Genomic DNA, 10,732 nt, shown 5'->3' on the forward strand with positions numbered 1-10,732 from the left:
AGCCATCTTTTTCTTAGTGATCCCTTCTCTATTCCAGCTGCTTTCTCCCCTTTGCTCATGAGGCAGGCTTCCAGCTATGGAGCAATCTACCTGTCCCGTGTATCTACTATCCTAAGGTGTCAGCCTCATGTTATGTTGTTTTATACTCCACAACTAAGTGCAGTCCTTCTATGTCTGTCCCTCTCTTTCTGACTCATTTCACTTAGCATGATACTCTCTATGTCTATCCATTTATAAGCAAAGTTCATGACTTCCTCTCAGCTGACAGCTGCATAGTATTCTACTGTGTAGATGTACCAAAGTTTCTTTAACCAGCCATCTGTTTTAGGGCACTTTGGGTTGTTACCAGATTTTGGCTATTGTCAACAGTGCTGCAATGAACACATAGGTACAGATGTCATATCACTGTGCTTTTTTGCATTCTCAGGATATATTCCTAGAAGTGGTATTGATCTTGTTTATTTTCTCAAAGAACTAAACCCTGATTTTGTTGATCTTTTGATTTTTTTTTTTTTTAGTGTGTGTGTTGGGGCGGGGGGGAAGGGGAGATTCCAACTTATTTATTTATTTATTTATTTTGCTTTTTGGGTCACACCCGGATATGCACAGGGGTTACTCCTGGCTCATTCACTCAGGAATTACTCCTGGTGGTGCTCGGGAGAACATATGGGATGCTGGGAATCGAACCCGGGTCGGCCGCCTGCAAGGCAAACGCCCTACTCGCCCTACCTGGTGTGCTATTGCTCCAGCCCCCAACTTATTTATTTTTGCTTTAAATTTTATTATTTACTTTCTCCTGCCTGGTTTAGACTCCTTTTATTGGTCATTTCCCAAGATCTTAAACTGTGAGATTAAGTTATTGATGTGGGCGTTTTTTCCTTTCTGATGAATACTTCCAGAACTTATAAGCTTTTCTCTTAACACACTCTTGCTGTGTCCCACAGTTCTGGTGGTTCACTCTCATTTGTTTCCAGAGATCTTTCGATTTCTTTTTTGATTTCCTCTCTAACCCACTGATTGTTCTGTAGTAAGCTGTTTAATTTTCAGATGTTTGATTTGATTCTCTGCTTCTGTGTGTGATTCTTCTATTTTCAGTGCATCAATGGTCTGAAAAGATAGTAGATATAGTTTCTACCCTCTTAATTTTATGGAGGTATGTCTTGTGCTCCAGTATGTGTTCTATCTTGGAGAATGTCCCATTTGCACTGGAGTATAATGTGTATTCAGCTTTTTTTTTTCTGGTTTCCAACTATAATTGGTTGATATTTATTTTTTATGGGTTTCTTGTTGAAGTATAAAACATTGTTTTCGACATAACAGTCAAAGGACCCTTGACTTAGCTACTTTTATAGAACAGCTTGGTTATTGATATGCCAAGAATAAAAATATGGAATGCTTCATGAATTTGTCATCCTTGTGCAGGGGCCATGCTAATCTTCTCTGTATCATTCCAAGTTTAGTATATGTGCTGCTGAAGCGAGCACTGTATTCAGCTTTTTGAGGATGAAAAGTTCTGTATATATCTACTAACCCCCTCTTACATTTCTTCCCTCAAATATACTGTCTTCTTGCTGAGGTTTAGTCTGGTTGATCTATTGAGAGGTGACAAAACAGTGTTGAAGTTTTCAACTAATATGTTGCTCTCAATGTCTTTCTTCAAGTCAATTAGCAGTTGTTTCAAGTATTTTGCTGGTCTCTCATTTGATGCATGTCAGGCAGGGCATTTGCCTTGCATGTGGCCCGGTCGGCTGACCCAGGTTTGATTCATTCACCCCTCTCGGAGAGCCTGGCAAGCTACCTAGAGTATCTCGCCCGCATGGCAAAGCCTGGAAAGCTATCCGTGACATATTCGATAAGCCAAACACAGTAACAAGTGTCATAATGGGGTCGTTACTGGGCCCACTCGAGCAAATTGATGAACAATGGGAGGACAGTGACAGTGACATTTAGGAGTGTGAGTTCTTCCTGTTATACCGATCCTTGATGATTAAGAAATGACATTCACTCTCTCTTATAACCTTCAGCCTGGTCTATGCATTCTTTTACCAGTACAGATACCCTGGCTTTGGTGTGGGGTTTGTTTGGTTGAAAAATTGTTTCCCAGCCTTTGAATTTGAGTGTGTATTTGATTTGATAGTTCAGATATGTTTCTTGTATGCATCAGAATGTTGCGTTCAATTTTCTAATCCATCCTGCACTCTGTGCTTCTTGATTGGTATATTTAATCCATTGAAATTGAGAAAGATTATTGTGATAGCAGTTGGTGTATTTGTGAGACTTTTCTTATCTTAAAGTAGTCCATTTAGTTCCTCTTGTAACAATGGTTTTGTGTCCATGAAGTTTCTGAGTTGTTCTTTATTTGTGAAATTGTGTATGGTTCCTTCAAAACTGGATGAGAGTCTGGCTGGGTAATGAATTCTTGGTGACTCACTCACTTCATTGAGTTTGTTCACTATATCCCACTACTGTCCTAGGGCCTGGAGGAATTTATCTGAAAATAAAAGCAGAAATGACAGTCCTGAAAAACAAGGTAGATGAAACAAAAAACTTACTGGAAGGCCTCACTAATAGAATAATAGCTGCTGAGGATAGAATCAGTGAATGCCAAGACGAGGTACAGAGAATCTCCAGACAGCAGAAAATGGAAAAGACTCTCAAAATAAACCTACAGATGACAAGGGAAAATTTTAATGATGTTGAGAACAATTGGAGTTCCAGAGGGGCAGGAAAAAAATCATGATAAATAAGCAACCATCAAAGCTATCGTTTTTGAGAAGTTACCAGGGCTGAAGAGTACCCAAATTCAGGAGGCCCAAATGGTACCAGCTAAAAGAAGTCCAAATAAAAATACCTCAAGACATATTCTAATCAGAATGACAGAAACCATAGATAGAGGTAGAACACTGAAAGCAGCAAGATCAAAGAAGGAAATTGCTTATAAAGGAGCAGCCCTAAGATTCACAGTGGACTAATCATATGTGCACACCGTGGATCATATGCTGAATTTGTAAAAGACTAATTATGAAGGATGTCACTGGAAAATTAACAAAATTATAACATGGACTTTTATTTCATAGTAGTGTTTCTGTATTTGATTTATAGGTATTTATCCTTGTTTTCCCATTATATAGGAAGTGATGTTGTTCTTAAATACTTAGGTAACAGAATATAGTATATTATATATATATTTATATATATGTGGAAAGGGGGAGGGAAAGGGAAAGAGAGAGAATAGTATAAGTAAATGAGGAAGCATACATAAAATGATCATTTTGATAAAAATGTGCAAAAATTGTGCACTTTTATGTGGGGCACAGCTAGGTGGGCTTATACCCAGATAATACCCAGCTCTGTGCTCTGGGGTTGCTTCTATGGGAGACCATGTGACAACCAGGGTTAAAACTTTGGTGGTTGTATTAAGGCAAATACCTTAATCTCTGTGATGTCTCTCTAACCCTGTGCTATCTTATGCTATTCTGAAAACTGGAAATTGTATCAAAATTAAAGGCTACCATAGGATATGTCTCAGCAAAGCAGAAAAAAACCATATATTTTTCATAACTTATATTAGCACTGTAGCACTGTAGCACCGTCCTCCCATTGTTCATTGTTTTGCTCGAGTGGGCACCAGTAACGTCTCTATTCTGAGACTTGTTGTTACTGTTTCTGGCATATCAAATATGTCACGGGGAGCTTGCCAGGCTCTGCCATGCAGGCGTGATACTCTTGGTAGCTTGCCAGGCTCTCCGAGACGAGGGAGGGAATTGAACCGGGGTTGGCCAGGGGTTGGCTGCGTGCTAGGCAAACGCCCTACCCACTGTGCTATCGCTCCAGCACAATTTATATTATATGTATATTAGAATGTGCTTTTCCAACTGTGTATTCATATATAGGCACAAGTATCCATATATACTACATATATTCACTTGTATCAGTGTTCATACTGCAAAGACAAAGTTTTATGAGATTATCACCAGAAGGTCTTCTCCAATCACTCCTAGAGAAGTTCCCTAATAACCCACTTCACTGTCCAGAGAAAGATTTTCTCTTCTCTACAGGCTGATTTATTACTCTTGGGCATCTCTCAGCCCTTCATATAATTGTTCATAGTTGAATCCTCTCTAACTGCCAATTGGACAGGAATGATGCTCGGAATCCTGAGACTGGGGCCCTTCTAGCTCAGCAGTGACAGTTGGTCTCACACAAACAGCTCCTTGATCTTCAGGAGGACCAGAAGTGAAGACTTTTAGCCCAAGGGTTCCCCAAATTTTTCTTTTTCAATGTGGGCACCCTCTGGAATGTTGATGCCAGTGTGAGTAAAGAGAGAACTCCCTTATTCTGTAGGATGAAGGATTACAAGCCACTGCAGGACACCTCAGGAAGGTACATAACCCCTCAGTTTCACTTCCTTATTAATTTGTCAATTAATTAACCCTGGTATGACTTTTAAATATATAAAAAATGAATGCCTGTACTAACAACTGAGTTTCAGGATTTCTTCTCTGACAATACCTTCTTAAAGTTATGTTAATATTCTATTTTCAGAAAGATGTAACAGAAAATGGCGCTATGAAATATACACAGCATTAATAGAGATACAAGTTTAAAATATGTAGTGAAAGCATCGAATTAGAAAATTAACTGGCTTTGTAATTTCTAAATGTTCTTTGGTTCATGTTATTATCAAGTCTAAGATTTTGACTGAGGGTTGAAATTATGATAGTATTTATAAACTGACTCCATTTTGTATTTAGTAATACACAGAAAAAATTGTGTGCCCATGATGGACAGGCATTAGAGGATATCTATCTACATGTATTTCCTGTTGTGTGTAAATACTCATGAAATGCATTTATGTGTGCATTTTGGATGCTTCTAGCTACTCTTCTAGTTAAATATGTATCAAATATGTACTAACCCATTCATGCCTTCAATACAGAGATGTTATGTAGTATGTCTAGGCTAGAAAAAGCCTAGAAACTGTAACCAAATTGGTTCTTAACACCTAGGGACCCATTGCCTGCACTTCTTAGTAAGTTTTTTCCCCCAGAACATAGATTTGTTTCTGTTTGTCTTGATGTTTTCTTAATTGCCATCTGTTCACACTTACTTATTTTTAATTCCCATGACGCTTTTTCAAGTACTGTGCTCCAATTTACTATTTTGATTATTAACATACAGGAAAGTTTACACTAGGAATATACATGTATATATTTATAACACCGCCTTCATATCATCACTGTAAAAATTCCAACATAGCCCTTCATTGTATGTATAGCATTTATTTATTTATTTATTTATTTTATGGCAATTTTTCTTTTTTACTTTCTTTAAACATTGTGGTTTACACAGTTGTTTGTAATACAGAAGTTATGGATATTCAATGTTCCAGCACCAATCCCACAACCAGAATGATCTTCCCTCCACCAATGTTCCGTTTTCCTAACCATCCCTTAAGCCTTAGCAGATATAAAATAATTTATTCTATATTGTTTGTTACCACTAAACGGCTGATGGAATTATCAAAAATACTTAAATAAAAGAAAATTAGTGAAAATTGTTGTATCTCACAGTGGGATTGTTAAGTCATTTTCTGAAGGTTTACTAAACTGCTTTGTTGCTAGTTGGGACTTCTGTGTCATTGATTTTGTTTATGCAGATGGCTTCTCTGTTACTTTCCCATCTAATTTGGTGTGCTTTAAATGGGATGTCAGCATTGTAAAATTTAGAGGTGCCCATGGCTGTGTTTGTGGCTGTGTATCCAGAAACTTCAGAATCTGTAGAATTGGGCTGACATGATGGTGGCTGTAGGTTGTGGGTGTGGCTTCCAGAAGTATAGGGAGCTGCCTGATCCCACTTTGAGAAGACCCTGGAGTTATCAGATGTACCTGGAATTTTTGTAGTCTGGTGTCTCTGCAGAGATTAGTGTGAAACAGTGGAGTTGGGCTATAGTGATGGCAGTAGATGTCAGGTGTGGGTGCGGCTATTAGGACTTTGGCAGGGTAAGGACTCAGCCTACTCCCCTCCTGAGGGCGCTCCAGAGTTTTCAGCCCAGAGACCCATGTACCCATGAATTTTAGTGGGGTGGTTCACATCTCTTCTGAGATTTAATTTTGAATCTAATTTAATTTACTTTTGAGCAGCGCTGGTGGTTGAGTCCATAGGGCAGTGACTGTGGGCTATGTATCACAAGTTAAAATTTTTATATTGCATGTACTAAAAAAAATCATAATTGAGTCTAACAAAGTCTCTGTAGATTATTCTTATTTCCTTCTCTGTCCCCTCCTTTCCTCCCCCACTTGGTAGGTTTGTTTGTTAGGGAGAAGGCTGCTCTTGTATGAGCACTGCTAACTTTGTAAAGATCCTGTGGCTTTGGATTTGTTGAAAATACAGTGGTTTCCTATTATTCTACTTGAGTTTGCTCAAAAACTCTGTTCCTTCCACATCGGTTCTAATAGTGACATTATTTTGTGTCTGGATTATTCTTTGTTGACTAAATTTTAGACCTAACCATAAATTACAAGTTACATTTTTTGGTCTTGTTTTCCTCTTTCTTGAATTTGGTTTTAATTTATACTAGGTACATTCTGGATGAATTTTTTTAGAAAAGGAAGAACGTAGTAAAGTTAAACACACTATGTGGTAAACCTTCTTTGGGGTCCAAAAGTCTTTAGTTTGATTTTACTCTCGATTTCTCAGTTGCCCATCCCAGAGCTTGCAGGGATTAGAAGTGGTGAACATACAACTACTAAGGGGTTCGAGCCAAAGGAGTCGATGCTCATGCTGTAGCACTGTAGCACTGTCCTCCCGTTGTTCATCGATTTGCTCGAGTGGATCCAGTAACGTCTCCATTGTGAGACTCGTTGTTACTGTGTTTGGCATATTGAATACGTCATGGGTAGCTTGCCAAACTTTGCTGTGCAGAAGAGATACTCTTGGTAGCTTGCCAGGCTCTCCGAGAGGGACGGAGGAATTGAACCCTGCTCAGCCAGGCCCTCCACGTGCAAAGCAAACGTCCTACCACTGTGCTATCATTCCAGCCCCTATCACTCCAGCTCTTGCTGTAATACACAAAATGATTTCATGAAACTGTTAGTACATACAGACAATGTATTGCATTTGATGCTTCAGTTCCACTAATATTTAAGTGATCTCCCAAGAATAGAAGATTTTGAACAGTGGTTGTTTTTAAGTCAGGAAAATTGTATTTTCTGCAAAGATCTGATTAAAATTCTCCACCTCCATGATCTGAATGTAGGAACTCCTGCCCAACGTGTCTTAAATCTAGGGAGCTATTTAAGTTCCTAAAAGATATGTAAAAATCCTGCTCTATATTTGTTCATAGGTCTAGGTTATTATTCTTCATCTGCCGATATCTTTCATGACTCTTTAATCCTCTGTTTATATTTGTGTATCTTTTTTATATCTTAAGTTTATTTTATTTACCATTTTATTCATTTTATATTTGTCTTTTATTTTGCATATTTTTACATCAAGGATGAAAAAGGGTTGGCCTAAGAAATAACCAATGAAAAATGGACTTTATGAAGTCCAGCTTGGTTACAGGAGCAAAAGTGTCAGTCACAGTCCAGGATGGCTCATAAGATGGGGATAAAAGTTTTCACTAATAGTCAAAGAACTTTATACTACATCCCTGTTTAGTCTAGTTATTTTCAGCTTTTTTTAATATAGGTCATGTTCACTGGAGCGGCATGATTTCTCATTGGTGTATTAATTCATGCAATAAGTGCTTTTTAAAAAGACCTCTCCCTATTTAGTTTGCTGATTAGTGGAGTTTTTCTTCCATTATAAGAACAGTAAGACAAACTCTAATAATGTGAATGATGAGTCAATAAGTATACAAATACAGAAAGTTGATTGATTAATATACCTGTGTGGAAAAGATGGTTTAATACTGTAGAACGAAAGTGAGAAAATAGAAAATTCATTACAGAATGAAAGCAGAGATATCATATTTTTTCTAAATAAATATACTAAAATGAGATATGAGAATAAATGTGAATCTTGAGGACTGTGCTCATGTTTTTCATGCTGAAAGCATATTTGCTTAACTTAATAAATGAATTCACAATTCAGTTATTGCAAAGAGTCGATTTGTTTAATATATATGTTATAAAAGATCCAGTTATTTGAAAAGTGAAAGACATTTCTTAATATGTGAGCAATATAATGGGAAGAGATATCAAACTACAATCAAGTGGTTTTAAAATATGCTCATTGCTTCTTCTTTCACAGATTTTCTCACAAGCATATTCAAAAATCAGGTGAAAAATAGTATAATAGTTATATACATATATATAGCAATATATGCTGTGTGTTTATATATATTTCTTATATTTTGGCTCCCTGTGAAATGATTATTAAGCAATTGTCAAATCTCTTGCCTTTCGGATGCTTAAATTAAACTTCGGTTGCCTGAGGATTTTTACTGCCCCACATTGCAGTTCTGTGTGACCAATTACAGGCTCTTTCCTAGTACTGAGCACTTAATGATATCATCCTTTTCCTTCTGCTTCTTTTAGTAAAATGAAAGACCAAGAGAAATACCAATTACCTGTTGACAGAAATTCAACACCTGAATAAGGGTAAGAAGTGCAGATCTGAAAGGGCATGGTACAATGATTGCCCTCACCAGGTTGCACTCCGTTCTTGTGAGTGCTTTTGGTTACTGAGAGCACCTCCCTCCTTAGGTATGAGCATAACTTGGGCCAGCCGGGAAACGACCTAGATGTGTGTGTGTGTGTGTGTGTGTGTGTGTGTGTGTGTACAGGTGTACTCTGATTTGATTACCTGAATAACTTTATTTAGATAGTGTCACAGTAATTCATTCATGAATTTATAACAGTTTCTTTCCTAGTAAGGATAACTGAGAAAAGGATTTACAGGAATAGATTTTGTTAGTTTTTAAGTGAACCATTCTGTTCTCTCAACAGACCATAGTTATTTTTAAAGTTTTTTAAAAAATTGTATTGTTATTTATGTGAAATGGTCACAATAGTGCTGTCTCTAATGGTTTTTACCGGCAAAAATTACTGCACATCTGTCACCACCAAAGTAGAAATAAGGACCAAGAGAACTGGTCCACAGATGGAAATTTGCCACAAGTAAAAGGGCAGTGGGAGGGCAGTTAGGATAGAGAAGGGACCACTATGACAATAATAATTGGAAATGATCACTCTGGACAAGAACTGAGTGCTGAGAGTAGGTTGAGGGATATTCATGACAACCTTTTGGTATTGTAAACCATGTTCAGTATTGTAAATCATAATGCCCAAAAGGGGTGGGGAGAGTGAGGAGAAAGTGTGGTGGGAGGGAAACTAGGGACTTGGTAGTGGGAAAAATACTTGGCGAAGGGACGGGTGTTGGAACATTGTATGACTGAAAGCCAATCATGATGAACATTGTATCTCACAATGATTCAATTTAAAAAAAAAGATGACAGAAAACTATCAGGGATGGATTGGAGAAAAAAAACATACGTGTTACAGATGGGTCACTTGCACAAGAAGTTGATGAAGCAGTTACTGATAGAAATAAAATAGTCCAAAGCATAGATATATGCTTATAAATATGTTAACATTTCATCTAAAATGCTAAGTTACTGAAGCATTACAATAGTGCTAACATCTATAGTTTTGTTGTAGAGTTACAACACCTAACCACCCCCAAAGTTCTCAGTACCATCAACCAAGTTGTCATGCTCCTTCTAGGGGACTTCTTCATCCTCCTCCACCCTTAGTTAATCGAAACCATTCCTTGACTACAAATTAGCTAGTGATTATGCCTCTGCATGTCTGATCTTCCTTACCTTTTTCTTTTCCTTTCCCCCCAACAGGTCTGGGGCTCTCATTAGACTGGATCCAAGTGGTCCTGTAGGAGCTAATGAAGATTTTTGAAGGCTGAGGGGGCTCACGTCAGGCAAATATCAGAAAGCAATGACTGCCCGATTCACACATGTGAGGTGACTTTTTCATGGAGAATAGAAGAAAATGAAAAAGAGCTCAGGCAGTCTTGAAGAGATGAGGACCAAGATAGGGACTAATTAATGAGAAGTGGAAGAGGCAGTGAGTATAGAATGACTGTAGATCATTTAAGCTGTGGCCCTAAGGGAGGGTGTTCTAGCAAAGAATCCCAGGTTAGTGAATTTCCTGCTACAGAGTAGCTGAGGATAAACACTCACTACTGGGAGTTCTGATAGATGAGATTTTAAAGAAGGAACCTAATAGGGAAAGTTGCACTATGAGGTTAATATTTTTAATTGACCCTTTAAGTAATCATGTTACTGTTTTATATTTGAAAATCATTTTATATCTTTGAGCTCTTTTAAAATCCATTATTTGATTTTTTTCTTTCTCTTCATCATTAAGTGGTGATTAAATACATGTATTTTAATCGCTACTGAAGTGTTTGAGTTACAGTACTTTGAATGATGGCTTCATGCATACATTATTCCAACTCCACACACAACACCAGAAGAGCTTCCTTTTAACAACATGTGTGCTACAGAAAGTCTACATTTTTATCTTTATTTTTATGTGATTTAAAAAACCTCATATTTTAAGACATTATTTTGAATATGTTTTTATTTATTTATTTTTAATGAATCACCATGAGGTACGGGCTGGAGCAATAGCACAGCGGTAGGGCGTTTGCCTTACAAGCGGCCAACATGGCCGACCCGAGTTCGATTCCTCCGCCCCTCTCGGAGAGC

At 37.6% G+C, this 10,732-nt stretch overlaps 1 non-coding gene across 1 annotated transcript; it reads right to left on the minus strand.

Moving 5' to 3' along the window:
* Window positions 1-1,381: 1,381 nt before the first annotated feature.
* On the minus strand, window positions 1,382-1,484 carry LOC130036248 (U6 spliceosomal RNA). Its single transcript, XR_008794301.1, has one exon. It is a non-coding gene; the product is annotated as a U6 spliceosomal RNA (small nuclear RNA).
* Between the last annotated feature and the right edge of the window lie 9,248 nt (window positions 1,485-10,732).

This window comes from Sorex fumeus, unplaced genomic scaffold, assembly GCF_029834395.1.
Source record: "Sorex fumeus unplaced genomic scaffold, SorFum_2.1 ptg000063l, whole genome shotgun sequence".
NCBI classification, from domain to species: Eukaryota; Metazoa; Chordata; class Mammalia; order Eulipotyphla; family Soricidae; genus Sorex; species Sorex fumeus.